The sequence below is a fragment of the Rhipicephalus sanguineus genome, chromosome 5 (genome assembly GCF_013339695.2).
Source record: "Rhipicephalus sanguineus isolate Rsan-2018 chromosome 5, BIME_Rsan_1.4, whole genome shotgun sequence".
Lineage (NCBI taxonomy): Eukaryota > Metazoa > Arthropoda > Arachnida > Ixodida > Ixodidae > Rhipicephalus > Rhipicephalus sanguineus.
The window spans coordinates 193700431-193713816 of record NC_051180.1 but is presented as its reverse complement, the minus strand read 5'-3'; the positions used below and the strand labels follow the sequence as shown (position 1 = coordinate 193713816).

Sequence of the window (13386 nt, the reverse complement as noted above, 5' to 3'; positions counted from 1 at the left end):
TGATCTTTCTTCGTCGTCAAAGAGTCCGATCTTCTCTTTGAGAGGCACTGACATACTCGAATGCTGCAGCACACTCATCGGAAGCATCGCCGTCGCCATCGCTAGACCTCGCGGCAGCAGATGCACTTGCCGTTCGGCGAGTGTTTGGCTTCGATTTGCGCCGGCGTCCTCGAAATTTGTTCACCGAGCGATACTTCACTGGCCGGTGACTGCGCTTGCTACCGTTCTCTTTGTCCATGATGAAAATAAATACGCGAGAGAAACATTCAGCTGCGCAGCTCGATGAAACACGGACCCTGCAAGCAGGCTTCACAACATGCAAGGCCTGCAGCGGCCAATGGCGGTCCCCGATCCATACCACGTGATTTAAAAGCCAGTCGCGGCACTCGAAAAGCGCGGAAAAAGCATGCTTTCTTTCTTATTTCTTGCGCTTCTGCAGCGCAGGAAACCGTGGTTATTTGAAGATCTCCTCATGCAATCCCCAATGGCGGGCGGCCGCTCGTTATCGGCCGCGAGGCGCTAGAAGACATCACACTTTCGGTCAAGATTAATAGCCACCTTGTGCTCTTTAGACGCAATTTTAACGCATTTCCAGTTGAGTCTCGACTTTGATTTTTATTTTTGGAACAGCAGAGATACTAATCTTAACAAACCAGGTGAAAACAAAAAATCGATCATTTTTGAAAAAACTCGTTTTTCGACCCGCATCTCCCCTTAATCCAGTGGTGGCAACTCTTTTGCAGTGCATTGCAAAAACAGTTTCTCACAATCCCTCTCTTAAAGGGGCCCCGCAACACTTTTTGAGCAGGGTCAAAAAGCGCTGCCAATCGGTAGTCGAGGCTCCCGAGAACACGCGAGCCAAATATTATAGCAAAGCGAGCGGCCTGGAATTTACAATAAATTCTCAAAGTCAGCTGAAAATCGCTTCCTCTTCTCTCGACAAATGCTGTATTAGTCCGCAATATATGACACGATTGTCGGCAGTTCCACCATTGGCTGATGTTATAATCACGATAACACCCTCATTATTACCTTCGTTGTCAATTCTCAGTTCAATGAGTAGATAATATGTATGTTTATATTGTGTTATGCCGTTAAAACACCGAACAAACATTAATATTAGCACTTCCGGTCTCACCGACAGCTCATCTGCTCGTAGTTGCATGGTTGCGTTTTCTTCACCACGCGCAGTGCCGAAATCGTAAATATTTCTGTGCTTTTGACCATCGCCGGTTGCTGTTGAGAGTGGCAGCCGTTCGAGTGTTGCCTCGTCAGCTGGAAACTGCATCGTCGGCACGTTCTCACGACCGACTGAGGCAGCGGTGCAGCATTTCTTCGATAACAATGCTGGCGCCAGCTAGTTTAGGATACCTGTGTTCGCTGTATGGCGAGAGTCCCGTTCGCTGTCTGTTCAGTATGTCATCGAGCCGTACCTCGGCGTATCCTCCCCGTAGGCTCACGTTCCCGAGAAACCGCAACACAGCAACCAGACTCGCATTTTACGGTAGCTGCAGACAGCCGGGGGATGAATCCGCACCGGCCCGATGCCCCACGATCCTTTCTTTTAGTCTTTAGTTCTTTGTTGTCAGCCCGCATTCGAAGAGCAAACAGCATCGAAGTACCGTCACTGGGAGAAGGGTGCACGCAGCTTTGCCGTGTTGAATACGATTCAAGCCCGAGCAGAGCGACGAGGCGGTGTATCGGAGTGTGGGTCGAAACCCATCTCAGCTGTCATTCGTTCCAAAGGCGCACGCAGGTTTGCGTCCATGGTTGGCAGAGCGATGAAAACACTACGGCAGTTCGAGGTGCACACCCAACATTACCAAACCGACTCGCAGTTTTCAAGCACGCGCGATACACGGTGCGATGGGCTCCGCTCGACGACGACCACGCAAGCCGACTGGAAGTGGTGCCACAGACCACGTGGTTGCGCGGAGACGCCAGAGAGAAAAAGTGAAGAAAAAAAAGTGCCGCCAGCGGTGACGTAACTCTTCAGCGCCTCCTCGCACCTCCGTCCTCCCTCCCTTCACGCCCCGCGCAGCTTTCCGCGCGTTTGCGTCGTTGAGTGGAGGAAGAAAGCTGCGGAACGTGATCTCTATAATTTGGTAACACCACTTAAACTTGACGGATTCGAAAAATTTTTGCGGCATATGACTAGTGAAGAGTCATACGTCAATAATGAGACTATTCCAATATAACTAAGAAAGGCGTTGCAGGGCCCCTTTAATTTTTTTTTTAATGTGCAGACGAGTAAGGTAACAAGAATTTTTTACTTTTAGGTGAAAAGCACCAGCACAAATGGCCATCGTCATGGAAAGTAAGTAAAAGATCTAAAAACCTTATGGCGTTGTCGACAGGAAGTTGATGCGTAAATGACAGGGCATTAGAACAAACTTTGAAGTTACTCAGAACTTGGTCATACACCAGTGCCAGGTTTTCATTAGATGATGTCCACTGACTAGTTTATTCATTCAGCGTTATGTACCAAATGACCCAGACTTCAACCTTATTGCTACATCGGAGCAGCTCAAGTGTCTCATCAGGGTGTTTTAGCAAGTGACGGTAATACTGCACCATGTAATGTTTTCAGTAGTGATCCAGCTGCGCCATGTGCGCCAATTTGCTACAATCATACTTTTCTGTGACCTGCGGCGCCAGTGTTGTTTCATTTTCACCAGATGCGCCAAACTACATGAACGAACGCGATTCTAGAGAGCGTTCATTTTCCAGTTGGCAACAAAAATATTTTCCACGTTGGCAACCATGTACCATGTGCTTGCTTGGTTCGTTCGTTTTCTGTAGATTCCCGCGCGGAGAAGACGTGTCATGTGTGCCATGTGTTCGTGAAAAACCAGTCAGTCAGCTCATCATCGATTCGCTCTCAAGATGGACAAAATTAAGTAGTTTCTTTTTGAATTTCGTGGCATTTCCTAATGTAGTGCCAGTGAAATGCTTTAGTTAAAGGCTTAGGCAATCGCGTAGCACAACTAGCATTTATTACTGGCTGCACTTTGCTATTGAATCGGTACAGAATTTGTAACTTGCCTAGTTCTTCTGAGCTCTGGTCTATTGATGATTTTCTTATCGGGAGTGTCCAAATGCTGTACGTAGGCGCATGGAGGTAGTCCGTGCTTTGTTTCATGGTCCAGAGGATCAGCATCTAAAGTGTGCGATGCATGGTGCGAATTTGTGCGCGATCGCTTGTACGGTGCGCAACAATCCAACCTGCTGCATGCTACCATTCGAAACACATGGTGCGAAACGATCGAATAAGTGGCGCCAAATATGCTCCGTGAATTTCAGAAGGCACTGCGATCTTGATGTTAGCGGATAATTGTATGGACCGTACTTATCTGTCGGCACGTCGCGGATGGGGTGCCCCACCGTGTAGAGCTGCTTGTAGCATAGTCAGAAAGGAGGAAATAAACGTTTTTTCGGAAGGCTTACTTACTGAGCATCGACCATGTCAATAAAAGCAGGCAAAGTAGCGCCGTAATCTCGCCGCATAGGCGTGCCTGCCACCGATCGTCGTGACGCCGTGTATAATGATATGTAGTTTCGAAGTCACTTTTTCCCGTTGTTTGACTTGAGGAACAAATTGCAGTCAATTTTCGCAGTGCTCTTACAGTGTATGCCACGGCTGAGTGAATCAAACCTTCAACTATAGCGCCTGGTGTCGCCAGGGGAGTGCGATTGTCTGCGGCCGTCAGCCCCACGTGGCAGCCGCATGGCAACATCCAGAAAGTTCGTCACGCATGCAACTTTCACGCGTATTAGGTGAGAATAGTCGTACGTCGATCTGGCATCCAAATTCGCACCATGTGTCAAAGCTGTATGCAAAATGCTTGCGCAGTATACTAAATTTTTGGTGTTAACACCTTATAGTTAGTAATTAGATCTGCCAACAAAGTACACAACATCACGTGCTACACTAAAAAAAAAAATGAAGTTTTTGCCTACAAGCATTGTCTTTTTACAAGTGTGCTTTCTTCATGTGAAAATTTCCTGCCATCTAATAATTTTCTCTTTTGTTTTCAGGTCGCAACACCAAGTTCAATGCCTCTGTGCTCAGTGAGGTGGACACCAATAATGATCCGATCAATCGGTGGTGCAAGAGTGGAACCCGAAGTACCGATACATTTTGTATTCTCTGCAACTGCACCATTTCTTGCACGCAGCATGGAGCTGCAGCAGTGAAGCGTCACACAGGGATGAAGAAACACATTGATGCAGCTGCTAGACACCGAGACAAGGATGGGAATCTTCTCCCACCCAAATTGGTGCAAGGCACACTGGACTTCTCTAATGGGTCTTATAATACATCACTTGAGCACTAAGTGAGCAAGGCAGAAACTACTTTTGCTTTGTCTGTTGTCGCCAAGGGATTTCCTTTTTCATGGGGAGACACAGCAACTTCAATTTATCGCTGCATGTTCCCCGACAGTGACATAGCCAAAAAAATCACAGCATATCCACGGAGTGAATGGTGATGAGTGGGCGAAGCTGCGGAGGTTCATCGGTAAACCGTGAATCTTCCGTGAATTCTGCCCAGTACATCATCACCGACGTGAGATCGGGCGCGTTTATACTAAAGGTTCGATGAGTTATGACGACTTGCAGCTCACTTTAATTTTACATGTACGCTGTGAATTTTCATTGTTTAGAAAACCATTGCTTTAGAAAACATCTGGCGTCTTTCGTTAAGCAGCTGGCGTCTTTTCGTTTTGCTTTAGAAACATCTGGCGTTCTTTCGTTTTGCTTTTACAAAACATCTGGCGTCTTTCGTTGGTTTATTTCATCAATCAACGGCGTTTTGAACAAAATTTTTATTGTTTAATCACGCACAGGAGAAATCTCACCAGGCACTACCTTGGAGGTAAACAATGGCTGCTAATGGGAATGAGAGACAGAAGAAGTCGGCTTTTAGCTAACACTTACACTTCTACTTCTACTAACGTTTCCTACTGGAACATGCCAATGGCTGCTAATGGGGAACGAGAGACAGAAGAATTCGGCTTTTAGTTAACGCGCACGCTGCGAATTTTTTATTGTTCAACAACGCACAGGAAAAATCTCCCACCGGCACCACCTTGGAGGTCAAAGCGTAAGACTGGTTACGCACTACTACTACGACTACGACTACGAGGGACGAACGGGTGCCGCCTTAAGGAGCTTCGCCCCTAAAAGTTTAGCTGCGGCAGGATGAAGTTGGCAAGCATAGCATCTGACGGACTGGGTCCCTACTTCAAAGGACAAGTGGTGACTGAGCTATGCCAGCCAAATGTTCGTTATTCCATTATGATTGACGAAATACCAAAGCCAGAGCTAAGGGTGCAACAACTAGATGTCCTGGTCCGCTACTCCTCCAGCAGCCAACAAGAGGTGGTTGTGGAGCACGTTCAATCATTTGACCGTGGATGCGCAACTGCCGAGATAATTGTTGGCTGCATAAAAGAAGCAATGGCAGATCTGCCGAAACAAGGGCTTGTCTGTTTCTTCAGCGATAGGCCTAATGTTATGAAAAGTGTAAAAACGAAGCTTCAAAAGCATGTCGCACCAAGCCTTGTCCACATCAGGAACTGCAATCTCCATAAGAGTCACAATGCATTTGGAAAAGGCTTGGATGCTTTCGGTGCAGACGTGGAAGAACTAGTAAGAAACATCTACTACTACTTTAAAGGTGCTGTGCGTGCTGAAGCATTCAAAGAATGCCAGGAGATTTTGGGAATCCCTTGTCACATATTTCTAAGTCATGTTTCTAATCGCTGGCTGACACTACAAAATTCATTGTGCCGAATCGAGGAACAATTTGAAGCACTTAGTACCTACTTTCTAAAGGGAAGTACGTCGAAACAACGATCTGACACTCAAAGCCTCCACAACACACTTGTGTCAGCATTTTCTGAGAAACAACTTTTGGCTTAGGTGTTGTTCTTGAAGAACTGTGCACAGCTCTTTAGTGGATTTCAGCTGCTCTTCCAAAGGCAAGAGCCGCTCTTACATATACTTCACACTTAACTTATTGGTCTGGTTCAGTGTGTCCTAAGTCGGTTTCTGCGTCATCGGGCCTTTGCACACAAGTGCGCCGAGGAACTGAAAAGGCTAGACGTGGCGGATTCATCCCTTTGGAAGACAAAACCTGAAGTTGGTACATATACCGAAAAATCAATGCTTCAGTAGGACTCAAGTGCGAAGAAGCCGTTTTATCTTGGAGCATGGGCTTTCTACTTGACCTGTGCCAAGGACCTTCTTCATAAGCTTCCACTTGACAATCGAGTTCTTCAGTGTGTCAGCCTCATCAGTTTACAGTCAACAAATGTTGAGTCAGAAGTGCGATCACTAAAATACCTTGTGTCACAGCTTCCTCAAGTGATCAAGAGTGAAGAAGTTTTGTCTGTAATTGATGAATGGCATATGTTGAAGTGTGACTCCAATAGTGCCCTTCTGGCACTTGAAAATGAGCGGATTGGTGCTCGTTGGGCCAAAATATTTCAACAGAAGTCTGCTGGAGGTCAACCGAAGTATCCATTGTTATCAAAGCTCATGAAGTGTCTGCTGTGTCTACCACATGGCAATGCAGACTGCAGTGAAAACAAACGCTTGTATGAAAACTGCTACCCATTATGCATGCAAGTGTTAACGGACTGCGCCAGACAAAAACATACCTTCGCCGGTATGATGCAGATGCCACTAAAGTGCTTTTGTGTACAGAGCTGCTGCATACTTTAAGGAGATCCAGAGCCCACTATGCAAAAAGAACTGCAAGTGCACAACAGTGAGAAAGCAGGAAAAGGCTTGGAGGAAAAGAAACTGATGCTGATAATGTCGATAAAAAGCGGCTCCGAAAGAACTTAGAAGAAAAGGTCACCTCTGGTAGGGCATTGCTGAAGTGAGCGGAGGACATCATTTTTTCTGGTTTAAATGCTAAGAGCCTGGAACAAGTTGAAGCTGGGCAAACTATTAGCTGAAGGCAACTCCACATTGGGCCAAACCCTCTCACAGTTGGAAGAACTGAACAAAAAGGCAAGCAAGAGGCAGTAAATGCTGCAAGATGTGCATGTTTTTCTGTAAATAAAAGAAAATTCAAGACACCCTTCGCTGTTTGGTTTTAGGAATTTTTCTCATAACTCTTAATGTACTTTAATAAGCTAGTGCAACACCCATACTACTTGCTTCATTTGCTGTTGTGTATTTATAAATTTGATGGACGGGTTCATTTCTTGGGGGCTTGTAAAATTGCAAATACATAGCACTTAATTTGATGATAGACAACTACAGGGGTGCAACAGCCGAAAAAAGATTTGGAGCAATTTTTGCAGCAGCAAAATGTTGCTTTTGGAGCACGAAAATCCAACTTTGCAATAGATTACGAAAAAAACCTGAATTCTTTAGGTTGAAATCTAAGTTTGGAGCAGCAAAACAAAGAAGGCTTACTTTTAGAAAAGAAAACAAAAATAGTAGGTGCAAACCATTCAACATCAGCTAACTCGTGCACAGTGCACGTGAACACTGCTATTTCAATAAAAGCAGTGTGTTGAGCCACCCCACAGTGTGAACAATTGACTACGTCTACATTAGCATTTGCAGGGCCTGTCAAATAATTCGACAGGCACTGCAAATGCTAACGTTGACCTGCGAACCTGGAAACATCGAAATTCAGGAGATTCTAAGCAGGAGCAAGTGAGGGTGGAGAAAAAAGAAAACTGCCATAGGCTTTTGTCTATTTGTTTCTCAAGGCCGCAGAAACACCATACACAGCAGCTGCAAATGACTGCCAATTTTCTAGATGTCAGCGATCACACTAGTACTCGTAATTACACAGCGTGTGCACGAATGAGTAATAAAGGAACAAAATGTGCTGCATCCCTGACAGCTAGTGCTAACAGCCCCTTCTAAATCTCAGTACGCTTTTCCGCAGGACACCAGTGTACTGCGGCAAAAGTGGCTTAAAAGACGTTCTGCGCGCAATAAAACAAGCATCAGGAAATTTGAGAACAACTATTCTTTTTTATTGCGATAGCAATTATATGGACACTCTCGACGGGTTTTTGCCGTGATGTTTCGTATAAAGTCCAAATTGATAATATTCCCCCGCGCATAGTATGTTCTACCGTGCGTAAAAGCGCGCGAGTGCGGGTGACGAACGTGGCTGAAGCAGTGAACAAGCAAACCAGCCCCTCTCTGTCGCTCGGAGGGCGCATGCGATAACACCAATCCGCTCGAGAGGCCTGCCGTCGAAGCAGAGAGGAAACACCCCGCCCGTCTTGAACAAGCATAAGAAGACGCGAGGGCCGGGGGGGGGAGGGGGTGCTGTCGCTCAACCAGCAACCTTGAACATTTAATATAAGGGCGCGGTCGCGATCGCTGGCACACGCGCTATCTCGCCAGCCATCAGCGGGTGGCTTGTATATCCTGCGACGTGCTGCGCTCTCAATGCGAAGACACTGTGCAGAAAGAGCATCTTTCCCTGGAGCGGTCGTATTCTTTTACACCAACGTTTTGTAGAGTTACACGAGATCACATATAAAAGAGTTTGCTGCCAGCCTCACTTCGTATAACATTACAAATTGTTGCTATCGCATTCATTGTTTGGTCCTTACGGTGAAACTTACTTTTTTCCTGTCTTTCGTGGGGGGTTTAGGGTTAGGGTCTGCGCGTCTGTATTGGATGATGATGATGCCCTCACTGCAGATGACCAACACAGCCTCCATTTCTCGCTAAAGTTTGCGCAACTGAGAAAATTGTGAAGCTGGTCGGGCACTTTGCCGCAGCGTGACGCAATTTCAACAAATTTGACGGTTTTGGCTCAGCTTGCGCAAAAATAAGGAATTGTATCAAATTGGAGCAATTGGCGCAGCTGTTGCACCCCTGCAACTATGACAAATATGGCATAGTAGAACTGTCGCAGTCATCAACGCCTTAGGTTTAGTGGTCGTGAAAGAGCTATTAGTTGTTGCTCCAAAATAGAGTTCTGACACAAAGTTGCTCCAAAGTAGCATTTTCGCTGCTCCAAAAATTGCTCTAAAAGTTGCAGTAGCTGGATCATCACTGTTTATGTATGATTCCATTCTGTATTTCCATAGCTCAGTCCTGAAAACATTTTAGCTGCGGGAGTTGCTTGACGCACATGGTAATGCGATGATGATGACAGTGGCGAATTCAGGTCTGGCAGAGCAAAATAGTTTCCTTGACGTTAAAGAGGTTTAAGACTACACATACGGAATTTAGCCACTGCTAATAATTTGCACCAGCAATTTATTTTTTAAAATTTATTTACTCTTGTACCCACAGCGCCATTCAGGCGTCACAGGGAAGATTACGCAGAGCAGTGTGGACAAGCTATTGTACTCCACAACAAACAATGCAATACAATAAGGGCGGTGCAAAATATGCAGTACATTACAACTGTAAGGAGGAAGAAGATCATATGCCGCAGTGGGCCACTACCTTAGTTGAGAGAGCCGAGCACGAGCTGTTGGCGCTTGGACTGTGCCTCTTGTGTTGGTTCTCGCTGCCCGCCTTCAGCGTCCATAAGCCTCCTTCTCAAGCGCTACTTGTCGCCAATAAACCCCGTTGCAGAGTGGTGGAGGTGCGGGGTACTCAACCTGGAACTACGAAACAGGAGACTGCCCGCTCCCCCGGAAATGGCCGACGAAACCACCCAGCAAGTCGCGGCCCAACCCCCGATGGTCATCGTGCCCACGGCGCTACGCCTGCGCGATCCACCTTTCTTCGATGGCACCGATGAACAAGACGTCGAAGATTGGCTGTCGACATTTGAAAAGGTGGGCGCTAGCAACAAGTGGGACGATCCATCGAAGCTTCAATATGTGTCTTTCTACTTGAAAGAGGTCGCAAGCCTCTGGTTTCACAACCACCAGTCGGAATTCACCACTTGGGGTGCTTTTAAGCAACGTATTGCCAACGTGTTCGGTCGCCCCGAGGTACGAAAGCTCCGTGCTGAACAGCGCCTACGGGGCCGTGCACAGCTGCAGGGAGAAGGCTTCACGAGTTACATTGAAGAAGTACTGGACTTGTGCAAGCGCCTTAACCCTTCGATGAGTGAAGGAGACAAGATTAAACATATCTTGAAGGGAATAGACGACGACGCCTTTCAGATGTTGCTGGCCAAGGACCCGCGGACCGTGTCTGATGTCGCCACTCTGTGCCAGAGTTTCGACGAACTGCGGAAACAACGGGTCTTAGCGCGGCGAGCAGCTGCAACAGACGAATCGCTCGCGGCGTTGACCCTCGGTGGCGAGCACAACGCGCTGCTGTCGGAGATCAAACGGTATGTTCGTGAAGAAGTCGCACGACAACTCTCATGCCTGTCGTATTTACCAACAGCAGAACCCGCTACTCAGCAACTCGTGCCCGCCATCAGACAGGCGATACAGGAGCAAGTCTCCGAGGCACTGCCGTCGGCCTCTCAACCAACACCTGTCGCTGCCCCACTGAGTTATGCGGCTGTTGCTGCTACTCCACCGCGGCCTCTACCTCTGTCGACTCCCCGACCTGTGCGAGCACCGACGACGCCACTTCCTGGTACACAGCAATGCTACAACGGCAACCCCTGGCGCACACTTGACAATCGTCCAATCTGCTATGCATGCGGGTACCCAGGCCATGTCGCGCGCTTCTGCCGTCGGCGCTTCGCAGCGACCCCGGCTGCATCGAGACACTCCGACTACTCTTTCCGGGCGCCGTACGACGCGCAACGAGAACTGCCCCCTCAACGTGACCCGCTACCAGCCGAACGAGACCGCCAACCTACTCCTGAGTACCGATCATTCGCTCCTCGTCGCTCACCCTCACCACGGCGCCGTTCTCTGTCACCCCTGCGTCGCCGACCAAGCCCCTTGGAGACGGAAAACTGACTGCCGCAGCTCCGGAGGCACGAGCTGCGTCGTCGTCACATTGTACAAGTCCTCGCCTGTCCCCCGCCAATGTTATGGAAGTGTTTGTCGAAGGTTTACGAACTCTCGCGCTTCTTGACACCGGTGCTGCCATATCTGTGATGAGTCGAAAACTTTGCCGCTCTTTACGAAAAGTAACGACGTCGCCTTCCGAGTTTTCGCTGAGTACAGCGCGCGCGCAACAAATTCGACCGGTTGGCGCATGTACGGCGAGAGTCATCATTCAGGATGTTTTGTATGACATAGAGTTCCTCGTGTTGGCCACGTGTTCCCACGACGTGATCCTTGGATGGGATTTCTTGTCACGCCACCACGCCGTCATTGACTGCGCTTGCGCTCAAGTGGAACTTTCTGTGTTTTCCGATGCTCCGTCCACTGACACCGAACGACCTCGCGTTGGCAAGCTCCTTGTTGCCACCGACACCGACGTTCCTCCTCTTAGTGCCGTCATTGTCCCTGTTTATCGCACCGAATTTTCTGGCTCCACCGTCGTGTTCACGCCATCTGACGTTTTCAGTCGCCGCCACGGTATGTCTCTGCCATATGCCGTTCTGCTGCCTCACCACGATGCGACTGGAATTGTCGTTTGCAACCCCAGCTTGTGCCCTATCACCTTACATATTCACGAGACGCTTGGCCACGTTCACCCTGCAGACGAAAATGCTATAGTGCCCATTCAATCCCACGACAGTGGCCAAAACCTTCACTTGGAACGCTGTCACACCTCGTCTTACGCCGGATGACATCTCATCAGATATATTCAACCGCTCCATCGACAGCCAGCTTCCTCCGGATCAACGGGCAGAGCTTATCGCCCTTCTGCATGAATTTCGAGATTCGTTCGACCTTCCGCAGAAGGCGCTGAGTCAAACGAACGCAGTTGCTCACACTATCCACACTGGAACTCACCCTCCTTGGCGTCAACGCCCCTACCGGGTATCGCCGAAGGAACGTAGTATAATTGCGGAGCAAGTCGATGACATGCTTCAGCGCGGTGTCATCACGCCTTCTGCTACCCCTGGTCTTCCCCTGTCGTACTAGTTAGAAAAAAGGACGGTTCGATTAGATTTTGTGTGGACTACCGACGACTGAACAAAATTACGCGGAAAGATGTCTACCCTCTTCCCCGCATCGACGATGCCATCGATTGCCTACAAGGTGCTGAATTCTTTTCTTCATTTGACTTACGATCGGGTTACTGGCAGGTCCCGATGGCAGAGTGTGACCGACCCAAGACCGCGTTCGTCACACCAGACGGCCTATATGAATTCACGGTAATGCCATTCGGTCTGTGCAATGCGCCTGCGACGTTTGAACGGATGATGGACACCATTTTACGTGGCCTAAAATGGCAAATATGCTTATGCTACCTTGATGATGTTGTCGTCTTTTCGCCAGATTTTTCTACACACGTTGACCGTTTGCGCACCATTCTTCAGTGCCTTACTAAGGCAAACCTTCAGCTTAATCTGAAGAAGTGCCACTTCGGGGCTCGCCAACTCACGATACTTGGCCATGTTGTGCCAAAGGATGGAATTCTTCCGGCCCCGGACAAACTTCGTGCAGTAGCCGAGTTTCCGAAGCCGACTTCACTCAAAGAACTTCGGAGTTTCATCGGCTTGTGCTCATATTTTCGTCGTTTCGTCCGTAACTTTGCATCTATAATAGCACCACTTACGCAACAACTGGCTGGCCCCGCTAAACTTTCTAATTGGACCCCAGCATGTGACGAAGCCTTCCATATACTGCGCCACCTGCTTACGTCACCACCCATTCTGCACCATTATGACCCCACTGCTCCGACTGAAGTGCACACGGATGCTAGTGGCGTTGGTCTTGGCGCTGTACTCGCGTAACGTAAGCCCGGCATTCCAGAGTACGTCGTCGCATATGCTAGCCGCGCACTCACAAAAGCGGAGGTAAACTACTCAGTCACCGAAAAAGAGTGCCTCGCAATAGTATGGGCATTAAACAAGTTTCGTCCATACTTGTACGGACAGAGTTTCGGCGTCGTAACAGACCATCACGCACTCTGTTGGTTGGCTTCGCTAAAGGATCCTTCAGGCCGCCTTGGACATTGGGCTCTTCGCCTACAAGAATTTGACATTCGTGTCATCTACCGCTCAGGAAGAAAACATTCTGACGCGGACGCGCTCTCACGATCACCAGTGAGATCCAACGCAGACCCGCACTCAGACGCTGACTTTTCAATCGCTGCCATTTCTGTCACGAACATGTCATCTGAGCAGCGAAAAGGCCCATGGATTGCCTCTCTGCTTAACATCCTTTCTGACACTTCAGCGTCTGCATACCCACGTGCCCTTTGCCTCCAAGCCACACATTTTGAGATACGGGACGGGCTATTATACCGCAGAAACTACCAACCGGATGGTCGTAAATGGCTCTTGGTTATACCAAGCCACATGCGATCCAACGTATGTGCGTATTTTCATGCCGATCCGCAACATGC

The 13386-nt window shown here is 48.3% G+C and overlaps 1 pseudogene; it reads left to right on the top strand.

The window, feature by feature from the left end:
* The first annotated feature begins 4025 nt into the window (after nt 1-4025).
* On the top strand, nt 4026-7041 carry LOC119395158 (uncharacterized; annotated as a pseudogene).
* Nucleotides 7042-13386: the final 6345 nt, after the last annotated feature.